Source organism: Limanda limanda, chromosome 20 (assembly GCF_963576545.1).
Source record: "Limanda limanda chromosome 20, fLimLim1.1, whole genome shotgun sequence".
In the NCBI taxonomy this organism is placed as follows: Eukaryota; Metazoa; Chordata; class Actinopteri; order Pleuronectiformes; family Pleuronectidae; genus Limanda; species Limanda limanda.
In genome coordinates this window covers 13,553,007-13,571,215 of record NC_083655.1, presented here as the reverse complement: position 1 = coordinate 13,571,215, position 18,209 = coordinate 13,553,007, and positions in this window count along the sequence as shown.

Sequence of the window (18,209 nt, the reverse complement as noted above, 5' to 3'; positions counted from 1 at the left end):
GCCGGTCGCTGACAGTGGCCAGGATCTAATTTCGGTAAGTCATCGTTTTTTTTGTATTTTTTAAACACAACAATGTTGCAGAGCAGGTGAAGGGGACAGCCGAGGCTTCACCTGGGACTGACTCTGGCGATTTTTGGAGACGCGTGTGCAGAAATGTGAACGTGACCTCTGGATCGTGCTTTAGAATGATGCCCCAGCTTTTGGGTAACAAGCGTGCGGCGCAGCTGGGCTCAGATCGCCCAGCACACAACATCCATTTGGCTCCAGCTGACTGCTGACCCAAATCCACCTCTGGTTGTGCGTAAAAGTGCTCCAAGGGTGCGAAAATAAGGCACCATGTAAACACGAGGGCTGTGGTGGCTCTTCCTCTCAAGACCAATCCTTATTTTGTTTGGACAACTCCTTCCCTACCAGAGGGGTTGTTGTTATATACTTAAAACATCTGGATTTGAAGCCATGGTGTGGCACATGATTTATTTGTGATCCAAATTCTGTGCCTCAGGTTCCACAATTCTGCACACTGCTCATGAATCTCATTGTCTGCGGATTGCCCATTACGTTTTATGGAATTTCCTTTTGTCTCCCTGGCTGTGGTGAATGGGAGGTGATACGAGGATAAGAGTATGGGTGAGACTCCATACCTTTTCCCACAGCCTTCCTCCCGCTTTGATCAATAGACATCTGCAGGAGGGGGGTTGTGCTCTGGCAGTTTGTCAAGGGCGTGCAATATATCCAGCCGATGATTTTGAGGAGAAGAGGAGGAGGAGGAGGGCCAGGCTGCTGTGAGGCATGCTGTGGGTTCATGTTCAACTGCATGTCAGCACTTGGGCCGGTGCATGATGGACAGCAGAGGCACAGATGTACAGGACAGAGTGGGCAAAGGGTCCTGGCACATGCTCAGCTGTAGAAAGCATTATCTTTCAGTGTGTGACACTTGGCAAATAAAAAAAATTGGGTTTGCAGGTGAGGCAGCTGGTGTAGTCAGGTAAGCAGCCGTGTAACAAGGAGAAGAAAATCCCCTCTAATTCCCCTTAAACTGACCTCTGGTGCAGGAACAAGGGGATAAAGATATTTTTTCTTCCTCTCCCTCCTGTGTCTTCCACAGATAACCAGCGCTCAGTCTGTTTAATCCAGCATATTATACACTTTCCCAGGACTTAAAAAGCAATGGCAGTACAACACTCTCCTTGCTCACGAGCCACACACCTTCAGCAACTTCATAGATTTTTTTTGTTGTTGAAGGATAAGCAGCAATACAAAGGACCTATCAATGTGGGAACTGTCTGGCATCCCTCACCCACTCTCACACTCCTCTCCCGCTCTATATTTCCTAAAGATTAGCTTCTTTTATGTCCTGTGAGTGTCTAAAGTGTTCATGAAATGCCTTGTCCTTCATCAGGGACACAGATTAAGCTAATTCACACAGCAGCACAGGCCTAAGGCCTAATCACTATGCTGCGCCGGCAGAACAGAACGGTCTTTACAGTGTGGTAGCCGAGAGAAGGAGAGAGAGACAGGGGGGAGTGAAAGCAAAGGAGGGGAAGGCTAGCCGCCGGTGCTTATTGATCGGATGGAGGGGCTGCTGGCAGGCGTCCACCGGATGGAGTGCTGACGACAGTCCAAAGAGTTGCCGGGATGTGCTGGGCCGGCGGTTGCCTCTCAGAGTGGTGCTGATGAGAGGGGACGACTTTGAGTTATAGCTGTCCTCCCTGTAACAGAGAAGGGGCAAAGAGGATTTGAGAATACTGTAAGTGTTCTGAATTAGATCTTTTTTCATCACCACCACCGAAGGGAGGCTGGGTGTGGTTAATGCAGATAGGGGGAAATATGTTGGAATGGAACAAATAGAGTTTGTCATTCATGTCGTGACATCTTGTACATCTGACAAAAGGCCGTGTCACATATCTGTGCTGATGCTCGGAGGATGTCTGGTAGTTGCGTTTTAGTGTAATGGCTTTGAGCATTGTAAAGTTTTTATTGAAGGTTCATCTCATAGCTTAGTTTTATATATTTGACAGCAGGCAGAAACTTTTAAGTGGGATGAGACTTCTCTCCTTTCACTTGTTCCAGGAATCTTTCATAATTCATGTGACAGCAGTAGCACATGGAGCAACTGTGTATGAGCAAAGCTATGAGTCTCTACTATTTTCAGAGCGGCTCTTTTATACTTGGCCTTTGACCTCAAGCCCTTTTGTGTCACACTGTACATTTATTATTCTATCACAAGATACACCCAAAATTCAACTTGAGTCATATATGTTCCTGAAAGAAGTGGATGTGTCCATCTCCTCTCCTCAGCAGTGTGTTGTCTTTAAAAAACAACAACTCAATATTGGATTCGATGGTTGTTCAAAATGCATAAATGGCTTTCCTCTCAAGAAGCACTGGGTCCCAGTGGCAGATATGGCAGCTCTTTGAGGTGGGACACAAGCCCAGAGGCAACATCTGAATGCTGCTCAAAAGCTACTGTTGCAGTTATCATTATTGCTGCCAAAATAGACTGTCTTGTGTTATCAGTTACATTTTTGGTGATTTGACAATAAACCCAATTCATAAACTATAGAATATCCATATTTACGTTATAGAAATCCCTTTTATCTTTTACTTCCACATGACAAAAAGAAAAAGGAAATTACAGAAGTTGAAAAAGAAGCAGCTTCAAGATGAATCAGAGACTGAAAAGCCGATGCTTTGATTTCACACGTTTGTGTCCTTGAGCTCCGTTACCTGCAATGTGTTGTTCAGGTTTACCTCCATATATCCACTCAACTGCAGTGTGAGTGGGCCTCAGGCAACTGGCTGACATTTGATCCATACATGCTGATTGCATTAACTGCATATTCATGGCCATAGGGGATGTGCTAATTGACAGCCTTGCCGTACTCATCAATCAGATGTCCTGATGCTCGTGTCTGTTACTAGATGCGTATGCGCCCGTTTAATAATATAAAAAACAGCGATGTGTCACTGCTAATGGACAATTTTACAATATCCCCCCATTACAGTGGAATTGTTACAAGATTGCAGACATGTTACAGACCATTTAACCTCTAATATCACTCTTCTTCTCCCTCAAGGGTGCCGTATATAGTGCACCCAACATCGCTGTGTTATCGGGATATGTTCGACCAATCCTGGATGTGATTCGTTTTCCTAAAGTTTGTCCTTTAGAGTCAGTCTTGAGATTCTCATCACCATTGATTTCATTATTAATCAGAGTTGGAATGGAATGCGTTAGTATCAGGGATATATTCAGAGTTTCTCATTTTATATGCAGAGCGTTTTTTGGGGAATATACTGGATTGGCAGCATATTTATAAGGAAGGAAATTAATTTAATTTAAGTTATGAGAACTTGAAAGTATTTCTGCGTAAGCACCACAAATCATGCAGTATACCACGCTGCATAATTCAGTGCTACTGCAGTGTTTGGCAAGTTACTTGGAAAATGGAATCATGACGTACTTATCGACAAACTTAGTGGTATTAAAGTTCTGTGATTAATTCAAAAGTTATTAGTTACCTTATTTGTTTTGTTAATTTTATTAGCACAGCTTCATCAAAGGAGACATACTGCCCATATTCAGGTTCACATTTTTAAATATTTGGTTTTACCTCCTGTCTCTTTAAGGCCCTCTTCTGGATAAAGCCCAGTCTGCTCTGATTGGCCAGCTAGCCCGTCCTGTAGTGATTGGTCAACTGCTTCCAGTATGTGTAGGAATTGTTGACCTCCAATCTGGCTTTACCTGGCTTTATAAGAGGGCAAGCCAGCGGCAAGGTCTGATGTCACGAGGTACCATGATTCCCCGGAGGTATCGGCCTGATTTCTGATGGGGTGTTTCAGGAACTTCAGGAGCAGTGTTTTCTGTGGCGAAGAGGAGCTCCCTTTACTTCTGGGCTTTGGTCTTTGTAACTTGGCAAACGATTACAATCCTACAACACACTAGAAACTGAAAAACACATTTCTCCTTTATAAACTCAGCTAGTTTAGCCTTGGTGAGTACATGTACTGTAGCACTCTGCAAAGCCACAAAGGAAATGTGTGGGTTTCTCAATACCTTCAGCTCTGAACATTTACACTTACCCATGTTTTTGGCTCACCTCAGCTAAGCCAGCTATAGAAAGGCTACGTTCCTGACCTTTTGAGGCATAGTATTCAAACACACTGCATAATGAGTGGACCTTATTCATGTACACATGGATTAACTTTATGCTAAACTAATACATTCGATTAATAGACACATCTGAGTGAGCAAGGTTGATGTCACTTTTGAAGTGTGGTTCAGGAGAGGCCATTTGTCAACCCAAAGATCTGGATCCAAGGCCTCATTTGTTTCCCTGGAGTGTCCTTGAGCACGACACCAAATCCCTCACAGCTCGCAGGACGTTGGGTGGTCTCTTGCCCTTTGACCTCTACGTAGTGACGGGGGAATCAGGATGACAGATTTTTTCAGAAGTGTCAAAACCAATCGACAACATGGGAGTAATTCTCGGAACGCCAACAAAGAACTGTTCAGGACTTATTGGATACTTCTGCTGATGTGACGTGGCCACCTTTCATTCATGCTTCCCAGCACCGAAACTGTATCCTCTAGCCATCTGCTGACCTTCATGGGAAAGCCAGAAAGGAGAGAGAAATTCTTGGCAGCTTCGAGGTCAAAGAAGTGGACAATGTCACCTAATTACTGCAGCTCAGACAACAATTGCTTAGGTTACCTGTCTGAGTTAGAGCCTGGCCTCTTTCCGTTTCAGTGGCTCCGAATGGCACTTGAGTTGAATTTTGAAGAATACAGTGACGAGCAAATCATCTATCATGTATAGTTGCATTATATTCAAATGCAGGGTCAATCGCAGACAGCAGGTGGCATAGGTAGCCAGCAATCGCAAGTGTTGCCGAGCATTTTGTCTTCCCGTCACGAATATCTCACCCACTTCTTTCTCTTACCTTAAAAAGACAAGCGAAGAAGAGAACCTGTCCAAGTTAAACAATGCTTTGGATTTATGGCTTGGTTTCCACTGATGCCACACGTAGTAAAAATATATTGCCTCGTTGTACTGGAAGGTAGTAAAAGGTAAAACCATTCGCCAATTGCTGTGTATTGTGTACTGTAGTGATTAATGAGAGCAGGACGTTGATGAACACAGCAGGAAGAGGAGAGGGAGAGGGAGTGAGAGAGCGAGCGAGGGGAGGTAGGGATGTGTCGGCGTTGAAACGAGTCCAGAAAGGTAGCAATATGTGTGTTTGAGTGAAAGAGAGGCAGACAGTCAGAAATGGAGAGGGGTGTGTGCGTGGATGCCTTGAGTGTTTCTGCTGCCAATTCTCCTCCCATCGTCTAATGAGCTCGCTGCAGATGGAACTCCCTCTGTCAGCCCTCTGCTCTCCTCCTCCTCCTCCACTCCATTATCCTCCCTTCTTCCCTTCAGTCTTTAGCGCAAGGCAGGGGAAACAAAGAAAAGAAGAATTAGAAGAGAAATAAAGGAGGGGAGGGGGGGGTATGGGAACCCAAAATATGTATTGAGACAAAAAAAGCATAAGGAGAGAGAGAGAGGGAATCTGAGGCTGCAGGTGAGAGGAGGATGGATTAACGATGAGGGGTAAATTGTGAAGAAGACGGGGAGAGATGGGCTGTAGAGTGAGAGGTGGAAATGTAAGAGCTATCGACAGATCTTGTTGGGGAGTGGCAGAGGCTTGTCAGCCGTCGGAAGAGGAAGCAGAAGAGAGGTTGAGTGAGAAGGTGTCATGATCCGACCCTTAATGAGGGACGCTACAGGGACTCTTTGGACACTCAGGACTATTTGGACTCCCTGTTTCATTTTGATGTCAACTGTTTCTGTTTTACTCCAGGTCTTTGTCTAGTTTTCTCTCCCCCTCTGCCATTGTCTGTCCAGTGCTGATGTGTCCAGTTATCCCTGCCTCCCTTGTGTCTGAAGACTTTGTGCTCCCAGCCCCTGTTGCTTTCATCTCCTCCCTGGTGTTTTTACTCCACGTAATTTTGCCGTACGACCAGAGACTCACGCCCTTTTCACACTAGTGGAGACATTTTGCAAGACAAACTTCTTTCTCCCGTGTTCCTGTCGTCCACACACCGACGTTTTAAAACTGAGATTTTTACAAAGACATACCAAAGGATAGATTTCAAAAACACAGATTTCCGTGTGGCTGGGTGTTCATGTAAAATGGAGCAATTTGGGAAACAAATGACATCACGGCTTCCTGGTATTTGCCCAGTGTTTAGTTGGACCACAGTATTCTTCCCTGGTATTTGACAGATCGCTGATTTTGTGATATATTTTTGTTATAGAGATTATTATTTGAAACTGAGGGGAAAATATCCACAGTAGTGTAGACGAGGCTTCATTAAACCTGTCCATTCACAACTTCAATGCACCTACCTGCCTTCGTCTACACATCGGCCGAACCTCCTTAAAGGGACTCTTACCTTTGTTGCATTTTTACACTTTTTTTGGATAAGGTTAAATTGGTATTAATAAGGTAATGACACTCTAAAATGCAAGACAGACCCACCAGGAGTAAAAACAAACAATTATTTCACTCTCATAATATTTAGTGAAAACTTCAACCAATAAAATTCTTCGGACCGAAGGACCTTATTGGCCGACAGACCTGTCTGTTTGCTGCATGGACATGCAGGTTTTCCGTCTGCTTCTTGTGGCGCATTCGGGCCCGCGTCATCAAGGCATGTGAATGTAAATGTATATAACTTACCGAATCCATTGCTTTGGTAAACAAAAACTCACGTGCGTGCGCGGAAGCAGTAGATTGTAAGTCTGCTTGTAAATAAAGTTTCTTCAAAAAAACACCGCGGATGGGAACGAGGGGGTGGGGCATTGGAGGAAGGCGGGATGATTTGAATGTGCTGTAATTCTCAAATGCAACAAAGGTAAGAGTCCCTTTAACAGGGACCAGGGGTCATTAAATGCAAGAAGTGACGGAAAGGTGTGAATAAAAAACAAACCATAGAGGGCGTGATGAGATAAAACCACAGCCCTTCACCACTGTCGAGTCAGAAGCTTAAAAAGCTGCATATTAAAGCCTAATGGTCTTTGTTCAGCGCGGAGGCCGGCAGTGGGAGCAATATGTCTGCGGTTGCCTCGCCATGACATCATGTCTGCGCCTGTCACACTGAACTTGCTAAGCTGAATTAATAATTGGATCAGCTCACCAGGTCTGTCAGAGCTAATTGAGCATCAAAGACGAGCCATAGCCGGAGCACACAGATCATCTTGATTTCCCCGGGCGGAAATGTGCCCAAAGCTCGTATGACTTGTGTGACTAAGTGCGGAAGCGTGGGTGTTTGTTCATCTGCTGAAACGTCATCATGACCTTTTATGGTATGTATGTGCGCTCTTCATCAGAATTCCAATACATCCACAGGTTGGGGGAGACTGTGTGACTGTTGGCTTGTGCTCTCGGTATGTGCGGTATGAACGTGTAGGAGCGTGTGTGGGTACTTTTAATACAATGCATTATTCTATAGCAAGCTGTTTCCCGCTGACGTTGTGTTAATGGTGTTGTTTGCATTTCTATTTCACTGCCTACTCATTTCTGTCGGACTGTTATTGACCTTGAAGCAACGACTCTAGTGCTGGACAAAACGTTGCAGCTCTCGAGTGTGAGCGTTTTTTTTCCCCTTTCAAAAAGATGTGGCATGATGACACACTATGCGGCAGGAAGCGGAGAGGTGTATTGCTGTTGACTTCATGTATTGTCTCTTTGCACAGAAACATAGCATTATCCACCTGGCCGGTCAAGTGGGAAATAATGTGTTTGTAGAGATGTGAACACCTGCGCCTCAGTGTGAGCGAGTGTGTGTTTGTGTGTTGTCTCTTCTTTGAAAGCACACGGCGGAGACAGTGTCTTAGCACTTGAAATCCAGTCGTGCCAATATTTTCCAGTTGCAGCCAGCAGTTTTTACACCTGCTGCTCTGCATCATAGACTGAATATAAAAATGTACATGTCCTCTTTACTGCAACCAAGGTATTAGGATACAAATGCTGCCATTTTGCGCTAAGGGCATCTGTAAAGTAGTGATCGGGGGATGGACCTGCGATATCGGGGTCCTTGCTAATACATGCTGCTTGCCAATGATGACAAATATGATGATTCACCCCATCGAATAACTAGCTGAAAAAATTAACCACTTGAACAAACATCAATGTGATAAGAATGTGACACCACATTTGAGAAAAAAATTATTTAAGGATTACACTTTGGTTCATGTCCCATCCACTAACATGTAAGGGCGGACTTTATGACCTCTTCTGCAGCCAGCCACCAGGAGACAACTGAGATGCTTTGGCTTCACTTTTTAGGAGCAGTCATATTGGCGATCTTTATGTACAGTTATGTGCAAGTGGTCACCAAAGATCACTTTTAATTCAAAACGTAAGCCGAGATGTCAACCCCTGATATTTTCCAAAAAACCCACTTAGGAGGGTCGTATTCATTATTTTTGCAGAGGCGACTGACCATGATCGAAGGGTTGGTGAACACTGATCTATTCTCTTGACCTGTAGCCCCATTCAGTGTACGCCACCTACAGGCCAGGAATGTAATCGCTGATGCAGATCAACTTCTGAGGCTTGCAGGCGATGAGAAATAAACAGAAATACCATTCAGAATATTGTATTAAAATGTCAATGTTGGGAAAGGCAAGCACAGGAATAATCTAAATGTCTGAGTCAACAAGACAAAGTTTTACTGCCCATAGAGTTTAATTTGTTTTAGAATTTAATTTTCTTTTAATTGTGAACTAGATTTGTATGTTGTTGGAGTAATGGGGCAGCAAAAGTTGACTGAAATGAGCTCAATTTAATTTGCTGTCATTAACCTTAATGTAGCACACTTCCCCATTCTCTCTCTAGTCATTGTTATAAGTTTACATCAACAGAATGGGAGAGAGCAGGACAAATGAGGCTATATATCTATCATCAGTAAGTGAACCTCTCTCCAAACAAAGGAGAATAACAAGAAATGACTGGTGGTAATTTAGAGCACAATACTATGAACCTGTTGTAGATCAGTCTCTCGCTGTGACGAATCACTAATCAAAGGGATGGGGTTTCTACAGATTCTCGCTTTTGAGAGAAAACATGATAGAAAAAGCCAAAAAGATGTAAAATGAAAGTGTAAAAGTAAAAATCTCGGTGTTCTGAAAGTTAAAACTCCCTCAAGCTGTGTCTGATAATGAACATGAAAGGTTTGGTGCTGAACTTCAGATCATCTTTGCCAAAACAAACAAGCGGATGAGTCAAGATGTTTGCTTTCTGCCTCCACCCCGTAGTGTAGCAGTGATGATGATTAACTGAACTTCATTTCAAGTGCGACAAACAACTTGTGCAATATGTGTGCAACATCGCTGTGAAATCCTGCAATGGATTTATCTTCACTTTCACTCTCATCTTTCAACTGTTACATCTGCAAACCAGCATGTATGACATATGTTATCTTTATGAAGCATGTTTACTTCATATTAATCGACCTAAACTATGTTAATGACCTAATTAAGAAAAAAATTATAAAAATGGTGGTAGTATTTTTTCCCTATCTTTATTGTCTACACGTTCAGATTTAGTAATACTTGAACCTAAAACTCGGATAGCCCCTGTTTGTGCTAGGAGTTTTTCTTCTGCGATTGGATTCTTCGTGCAACAAGACTGTTAAATGTCCCCAACCAATTCCAATCAGAATACCTGATGTAGTGTTGACAAATGAAATTGTCCCGTCCTCGTGGGTACATAAGCTTACCTTCTTCGAGAGTCCAATACAGGCGGCTGCTTTAACCTAGTTGTTGTAACCCTGACCAACGAGGCGGGACGGCTTCATGAAATATTGTATCCAACTGTACTTTAAAGGTGGTAAAAAAATTAGATGTTGTATAATTTACAATCTTAACTCTTACTTTCCAAAACCCATTTTGCCTTTATCCACTTTTGTCATTCGACAGATCTTGGGTCATACCTGATCACACACACACGCACACGCACACACACACACAAACACACACACACACACACACGCCGAGCACACGCACACGCACATGCACACACACGCAGACACAGACACACTGGTGTTTCTATCTTAAAAGCTCGAGGCCAGCCAAGTGGTATATGCCATATGCGATGCCTGTGGTCAGCAGCACACACTGATACTTATCAGCCAAGTATTGCTGTGGCTACTTCCACCGGTCAATCAATCAATCTCTCGCACATATCCACAGACGAAGGGTTTGATGAAATGATGGGGATCAGACCACCAGTATGACCCATTACTGGATCGAGCCACCTCACCTGATTGCCCTGGTGTGAAGGGGTTTGTGTGCGTAGATTTGTGTCCACCTCAATCAATGGAGGCAGTTGAATGGAGGGAAGGAGATGTGGAATTGGGGATCGGAAGTAGCAAAAGGAAGAGGCTGACATGAGAGGAAGACGAGGCAAAAGTGGGAAGATGCCTTACGAAAAGACTGACACGCTCACTATGAACCACCTGTAGGAGGCAGATGACATAGTACAATTTGTAAGGAAGTGAGGATTTTAGCGGCGAGCGTTTTCAACACATCCGAAAGAACAGCCGCTGAAATAATGTTTTGACCGTGGGGCATTTTATTAGGTTGTTTATTGATGTGTGTTGACACTGGAGAGCTACATCCAGTCGCGCCTCAGCTCCCGCTGTCCACATTATTCGATTTCATTTCACAGTCTCTGAGCTAACAAAGACAGATTTTCTGTCCAGCTCCGCATTGTGCTTGTTCCGAGTAAAGCTCATGTCAGTACAAACTATGTGCTCTTTCCTGATATTCAGCATTTTTATTCATGCCCACTTCCTCCTGAGGCATCCTTTGTTGTACGGCACACCTGGCAACAAAATGCTGTCTTTTAACTTGAAAGTATACAGAGCACGTAACTTCGAGTGATGTTTTCCGATTAAAATGGAAGTGAATCAGCCGTGGGCTGCAGAGAGCCACATAACATTAAGTTATTATGGTACAAAGAAAGATGGAGATGCATGATTTGTTTTGTTGCTTGTGGTGGCCCATGAATTATATATCACAGACATCAGGAAGAGGAATGCTTTATGTTTAAGATTGTGTTTAACTAAGCATGCAGTGGATGCTGCCGGTACTTGGCAGTTCGGTACAATTCAACAAGCTGGCTGATGTGAAATAAATAATTTTACTATCCCCATGAAGACAAGTTGTTTAGCCTTACACTCTGATGAAACCATTGACTGTATTAATAGATGAAAGTGTCTCTACTTCCTCCCACTGTCCAGAAACGAAGCCGAAATATCCTGCACACGAACGCTGATATCTTGTGCTTTTGAAGCCGGAGTGTGTGGTATCGTGTTCCCATGCTTTCATCGTTATATACAGTACAATCTGTGGAAACAACACTTTTCCTGCAACAATTCCCAAGGTCACCTAAAAATAAAACCTAGCTTTTAGTTTTTTACACAGATGTCCTGTTCCCAGGCTCTAATTGTTTGTTAGAACCTGGGAATCTTTTCATTTGAGAGTTGTTAACCTAAACTAATTACTTTTGAGAGTTTTATTTTAAATCTCTTAATGGTTTTAAAATGGCTTGGATGTTCGAGTTTACCTTTTCCTCATTTGGTTGTCACTGACCTATGCATATGTGAATTGGTCTCCGGCCATTGGTGGCAACTGGTAACACAGGACTAAATCAGACGCACAGAACTGGAAACCAGCTGAAGATAAAGTATGTGTAGGAGTATAAAGAAATGTGGACATTTAAAGGGGGTCTTTAAATGTTTCATAAAAAAGGACGACGCGCTTCCTCAACCACGTCTTCCATTTTTCCACGTTATTATGAGTTTTCATACTCTTTTCACTAGAGTCCTTCAAACCTTGTTTTAACAAAATTTTCTTGAAAATGAATACGGATGTGCATAATTTCGGGGGAACTTTGTTTGCTAAGGGAGTGCTGTGGTAACTCACTCAACATCAAATTGCCTCATAAATAACATTTGTTGTTTCTTCTTCAGTCTCTGTGATATCTCTTCCATGGGTATAACCGTGCAGATCCCAGCTGCGGCCAGGCTGTGGAAGTGCAAGTGCACATTAATTTCACTCATCTGTCTTCTGTGGGCTGCATCTGCAATGTATAATTCATCAAGTAACTCTCTGTTGATATCTGCATATAAATGAACTTAGATATCGTGCAGCTCATGAATTTCTACTGGCGTATGTAAACAGTGGCACCACAGAAGTACAGCAGCTCCGTTGTTACTGGAAAAAGTGCGTTCCGACCTGCACTGAACTCTGGATAAACCCCTGATATAAGCGGGAGTGGGTGTATCTGAGAAGGCAAATGTCCAAATCAGGATATTGTGCGTAAGATTCACAGTGAGTGAGTGGGCGTGTTGATGATGTTTCTAACATGCGACGGACCAAATCAAAAACAGAATTCAAATATCTCTGGATGAAAAAGAGGGGTTGTACAGGTAGAATACGCCTAAGAAGACAACTTGGAAAAACTAAGATTCAAGAGCTCAAGAAAACGGCTTAAATTGCAGATTCCGATTATGGAATATACGTGTGTCTGTGTCAGTACTTTTTTGTGGTAATAGAAAAATAACGAGAGCAGATCAGAAATGGGAAAGAATGGTTCACACAAACACATTGATGGCGATTGGGCATTTTCGAACACCATCTGTTCTTTAACTTTGTCTGTCCTTTTATGCAAATGTTCAGTTAATTTATTTTGACTTATACAGCATGTGCCATGTGTGCATGATACACATTTTTGCTGTTTAATTGTATTTTGGGAGACTGTTTTTAGTTTTGAACAAACCAAACAAATGCTGCTCACACATTCTTTGCGAAAATTCCGCGGTGATTTGTGGAGATAAGATACCCCTTGCTGTTGTTTAGACCAATTAGGCTTGAAATCTGCTGGCTTTGGGCTTGTGCCAGAGATTTTGAGTGAAAGTCTTTGTGTCAGAGAGAGGCTTTTCAAAGGGATTAAGGGGGAAAAAAGCCTCCCTGAAATGCATGGAAACTGCACAACTCAACACACACATACCATTTCTGTCAGTCTCATATCTCTTTTCTCGCCTTTGCCCTCTGTGGGCGGCAGATAGACAAGACGACACAACACTGGAGGTTGAATTAGTAACTGCCTGCCGCACTGCTTTCATTTTGCATATGTGATATAAATTGAACTAATTTGACCTGCGCTGCAGACACGGAGTGATGAAAGATGGTTTGTCAGTGTGTGTCTGCAAAGGACCCATTCAGGCTGTAATGAGCCACACAGGCCTCGCCAATAGATAAAATATTGATTGCACAACGCACTTTGGGGTTACATTTATTGCAAGTAGTTTACGCTGTCTGGAGCCTTACTCTTTAAAAGATGGTTAGGGTTGGTGTATGCAGATTCAAAAGGTCACATTTGAATGACATGATGGTGATTTTGACCATTTCTGAATGGGAAAACGCCCATAAAGTTGTGGGTGGGAAACATAGACTGATGAAATGACTGCTCCCCAAAAGTCAAGCCAAAGCGACTTGATCTCCACCCGGTGGCTGGCTGCAACAAAGGTAATAAGTCCAGCCTCCTCCATGTCAGTGGATGGGACATGGACAAAAGTGAAATATCTAAGTGTCCGTCAAATACATTTTCATCTTCACGTCTGCATGTGTAAGGGAGAGTGTCATTTTTTTCCAAAACAAGAAAGGTTAGAGATGAACCAGCTTTTATCTGCTAGGGTTAAACAGAAAAGGAACACTGATTTCAATCCTGTTAGTCTCTTACGCATGACAACTTTGTTAAAATGTTGAGCAATCTCGGATCACGAATTCTAATGAAACCAAAGGCACACTGAGGTGACTTGGCTTTGATCATATCTGGAGGTTCTCAGCCCGCCAGCATGCAAAGCCTTATGACGGTAAGGCTGAGCCAGGAGCGGAAGTTTTTAGATCTCGTCAAGTGTTTCAAAGCGTTACATCATTTGCATGTCCTCCACCAGAAAGTCTGCATTAAACCTTGTTTTAGACAGTCGTTTCCTTTCCCCCTCCATGTAGTGAGATTATAATGGGTCAGTGATATAAATTTGAGTAAAGGAAACACATGAATGGTACATATATATATTCAGGATGCAACCAAAAATACGGACCTTCTAGAGTTGTTAAATTGTACAAGAGTGTACAAAGGCAAGAGTCCTGTTGCCTATTTACACTTGTCCAACTTCTGAAGATACCATGACCTGGATGATTGAAAATCTTCAGAATTTCAGTTCACTGATGGTCAGTCAGCCAGTGTTATTCTTTAGCCTATTATAGCACATTCACTAAGGTGGCGGGGGGGCCAAAGCGAGCACAGAGGCCTCCACTGTCTCTCCAGCGGCGGCTCACCGCCCTCAGACTCATGCCCAGCGGTGGACTCTCTTTGTTAGCCGGCTGGTGCGTGTGGGTTGAGTGGAACTCCATGCTGTGACTGGCTCACGCACATACTACACTGTGGAGGTACACCTGATGAACAAAGGCACAGCGAATGCATCCCGGTGCCGGTACTTTAATCAGTTGAGGAAACATACTCCCGCTGTCTTGTGTCCTTGTCACTTGCACCGCAGGGTAAAAAGAGGGTCAGCAGGTTACCGGCAATAGTGGTAATTATTCGCTGGGCTGCTCTGGTTGCTATGACAGCAGAGCTCATTAGCCCACTGTGGAGATGGGAGTGATATAATGCGTCACAATAATGATTAGAATCTGTGAGGTGTACATCCAAGTATAGCAAGAAGAGTGTGTTTTATCAATAATGTTGTAATATGACTGTAGATACTGTAGCAGTGCAGGTGTGCTGCCAATATCGGCCAATATTAGAAATGTATCTTTATTATTTTTGAGAGATGTATTTATCCTTTATAATTTATTGTAATCTGTCTGTACTGTACTACTTGGCTGGTATTTTTCACATTTGGTCATATCATTTTTTTTTACATGCAGTTATTCCCGTGATATAGGCGGTTGTAGGAATACCCAAACAGACAGGCTCTCATTAACTGTGGCCTCGTGAGAAGGGAGCTGATCTGTCATTAAAGCGCCTGTTGGAGGGGAAACGGGAATCTGAAATTCAAATTTTCACAGTAGCAGCCTGTCATGCATACATACTGGTGATAAGATGACAGAGGTCTGACATATAACAGCATGACCTGTGATTATTTCTTTCGATCTCTGAGGAAAGCTTATGGTCAAAGCAAACCAAATATTAACAAATTATCATAAAATGACAGGGTATCAGTGATGTGGGTTAATATGAGGTTAATTGGACGAATCTGAGACAATAGTACCTCCGTAGTTATTGTGTTTTGCTATTTAATAACAAGGCTGACACAAAATTCTATTTGCTCCTTGGTATAAATCTTGCATATGCGTTCATTTTGTGTTAATTCAATTTGATGTTACACAAACACATGGATCATTTCCAGACCACAGTGAATAATAATCTATTATTGCAAAAATGAAAATGAAATGAGTGTTTGCTAAAGTCGCTTTTTATGTGCACATTCATTTTAACAGATAAGTTCACAATCAAACTGTAAAAACATGTTTGATTTCAAACTATCCAGCGGATCAGGCTTAGAAGTAGTTTGTCTCTTCATCCAGTAGAGGGCGTTCACCATAGCCTTGACCTCTTGACCTGCCATTAATGTCACGTTTTAATGCTATGAAAATAGACGACGCTCGCAAGCAAAGTCGACACTACTGCATCTGCAAAATGTTTTGTGTTTTACACCATAGATTGCAAATTTGCACGTCATCCATCCATTATCTGGGAGCCAATCCCGGCTGTCTTGAGAGGCGGGCTGCACCCTGAGCAGGTCACCAGTGTGTCAAAGGGCCAACATACAGACACACGCAACCATTCAAACCTGTTATGGTCTATTCAGAGTCTCCAATTAACCCTAACCCCAATCTGCTTGACTTTGGATCATGGGAGGATAATGGAGTATGCAGAGAAAACTAGGGATGCACCGATCCGCTTTTTTCACCTCCGATACCGATATCTGAGGTTTAGTATCGGCCGATACCGATCCGATACCGATACTAATTAAACAGTCGGATTCCCCTGGTCCGCACCAGTTCTAAGTCACCCGCGGGCGAGTTCACCAACTTTGCAGCTCCGCCGGTTCCGTTCAAACTGAGCAGGGCGGGAGATCCGGGCGGGATCTCCCCAGGGCGGGAGATCCGGCTCCCGGTCCGGGGGCCGGACCGGGAGCCGGACCGGGGTTCACAGCCGCCCCGGGGAAGCTAGCGGCGGCGGCGGGCGGAGTGGGCAAAGTTCCGGCTGCCGGTCCCGGGGCAGCAGCCGGCAGCCCGGGTCCGGGGAGCCCCGCGGCACCGGTGGAGGCGGTTCGGCTCGCACCGGGGCCGCGGGGAGAGGCGCCGGGCACTGTCGGCTCCGCACGGATATCGGATCGGTGCATCCCTAGAGAAAACCCACGCAAACACGGTGAGAGCCTGTAAGCTCCACACAGATAGGCTCCGACCAAACTGGGATTTGGATAGGGAACCTCCCTGCTGTGTCATTGCTAACCACCCTGCCTTTGAGCCTTGTTAACTTTTGGAATTCGTGACAGCTGTAGGTGGTGGGATTAAATCAAGACCAAAAGCTGTTGGACAAATGGCTGAAAGAGAATTTGGCCGTCTGGGTCTCTTGATCTCGACTCCTCCCATCAAACGAGCAGCTTTCTGATGGTAGCTATTCAGTTCTCACCCTCACAGTCTAATTCAGGTGTTTAGGAGACAGACAGACTTGCTGATGGTTGCCAGTGTTTGGGTTGATTCCTATTTTGATCCATATAGAGAATTGCAAACACATAGCAAGACAACAAAACAATACATCTCCACAGTAGAATTTCCTTTCCCTCATATAACCGTCCTCCCAATTTTCTCCTTTTATTTTTTATTTCCCCTTAATGATCCCATACCTGTCCTACACAGCCTCGATTAACATTAAATAATGAAAATCCACTTCCCGCAAGGCAATGATATATAATTATAACTTCAATTACATGATTATTATACGTCTATTCTCCAGCTTATTTACGTAGTTTTATTTTTGGTAATGCATTAATGCCTGTCTTTTGTCTGTTTCCTTGGCAACCATTGTTACTCCAAAGTACTCGACTCGCTGTGCTCCTCAACAACAGTCTATCAAGGCCATCAGCTTGGGGAGGCATGTTTTATCAGTCTTTGTGTTTAACTCCTGATTCTGTCCTCCTTTCAAAAGCACTTGAAAGAACTCAATGTATTAGTCTTAACCTCCTCAAACAACCTTGATGGCTTTGGTTCTCTTGTTTAGGTGGGAGTCCGAGCAGTGGAATAGCTTCTAGGAAAATAGCTTTTGTGAACCTGCCTCTGCCTCTCCAAATCAAGCAGTGTTTTTATATGTCCGTCTCTGTCCATCCATCACCCACACACACACGGGTAGAGGGCAGGAAATTCAAGTGGCATAAAGCTCTATGATATATGGCCCAAAAATATGTCCACGGGATACAATATGGGGTAAGATTCTGGTTAACCCTCTGTAAAGGGACTTTCCGTAGACGACCCCTAATTGGCAACGGAAGGTCGTTGTTTCCTGTTCAAATCAACCCTATAATAAAAATCATAGTTGATAAAACATTCATTTATTTATTGAAAAAAGAAAAGTGCGTTTATGTCGTAGAGAGTAGCAGAGAAAATTTGTCAAATCTCAAAATACATTTGTTGTAGACTGTTAAGAAATATTTGTCTTTTTATTAGAAGTATTTAGGATCAGGACGATTTCTGTGTTTATTTAGCAAAACATGACGTGTATAATTGCGTGTTTTATGCTTTATTGACTTGCATAACTTGAGTTGGCCGAACTGTTGAAGGTGTCCTGCTGGGAGTAGTTAAGGGCACATTGCTCGATGCTGTTTTGTTAATGGTGATCATCCTAAAATCGTTTAAAAAGTGTGCGGTAATGAACGTGTAATCGGCGACAGAGTTGAGAGAACAAGGAGTGGTTTATGGCGATGTCCAGGCCAAGAAAAGAGCCTTTTTAAACCCCTGAGGAAAGAAAGGGAAAGAATATCCCGACTGCTTTTTAATGATCATCTCTCTGTTTCAACACAATACATTGGATTTATAAAGAATTCAATGCTCTGCGCCATCTATGTTTGTGCCTCTTTGTTTCTGTTG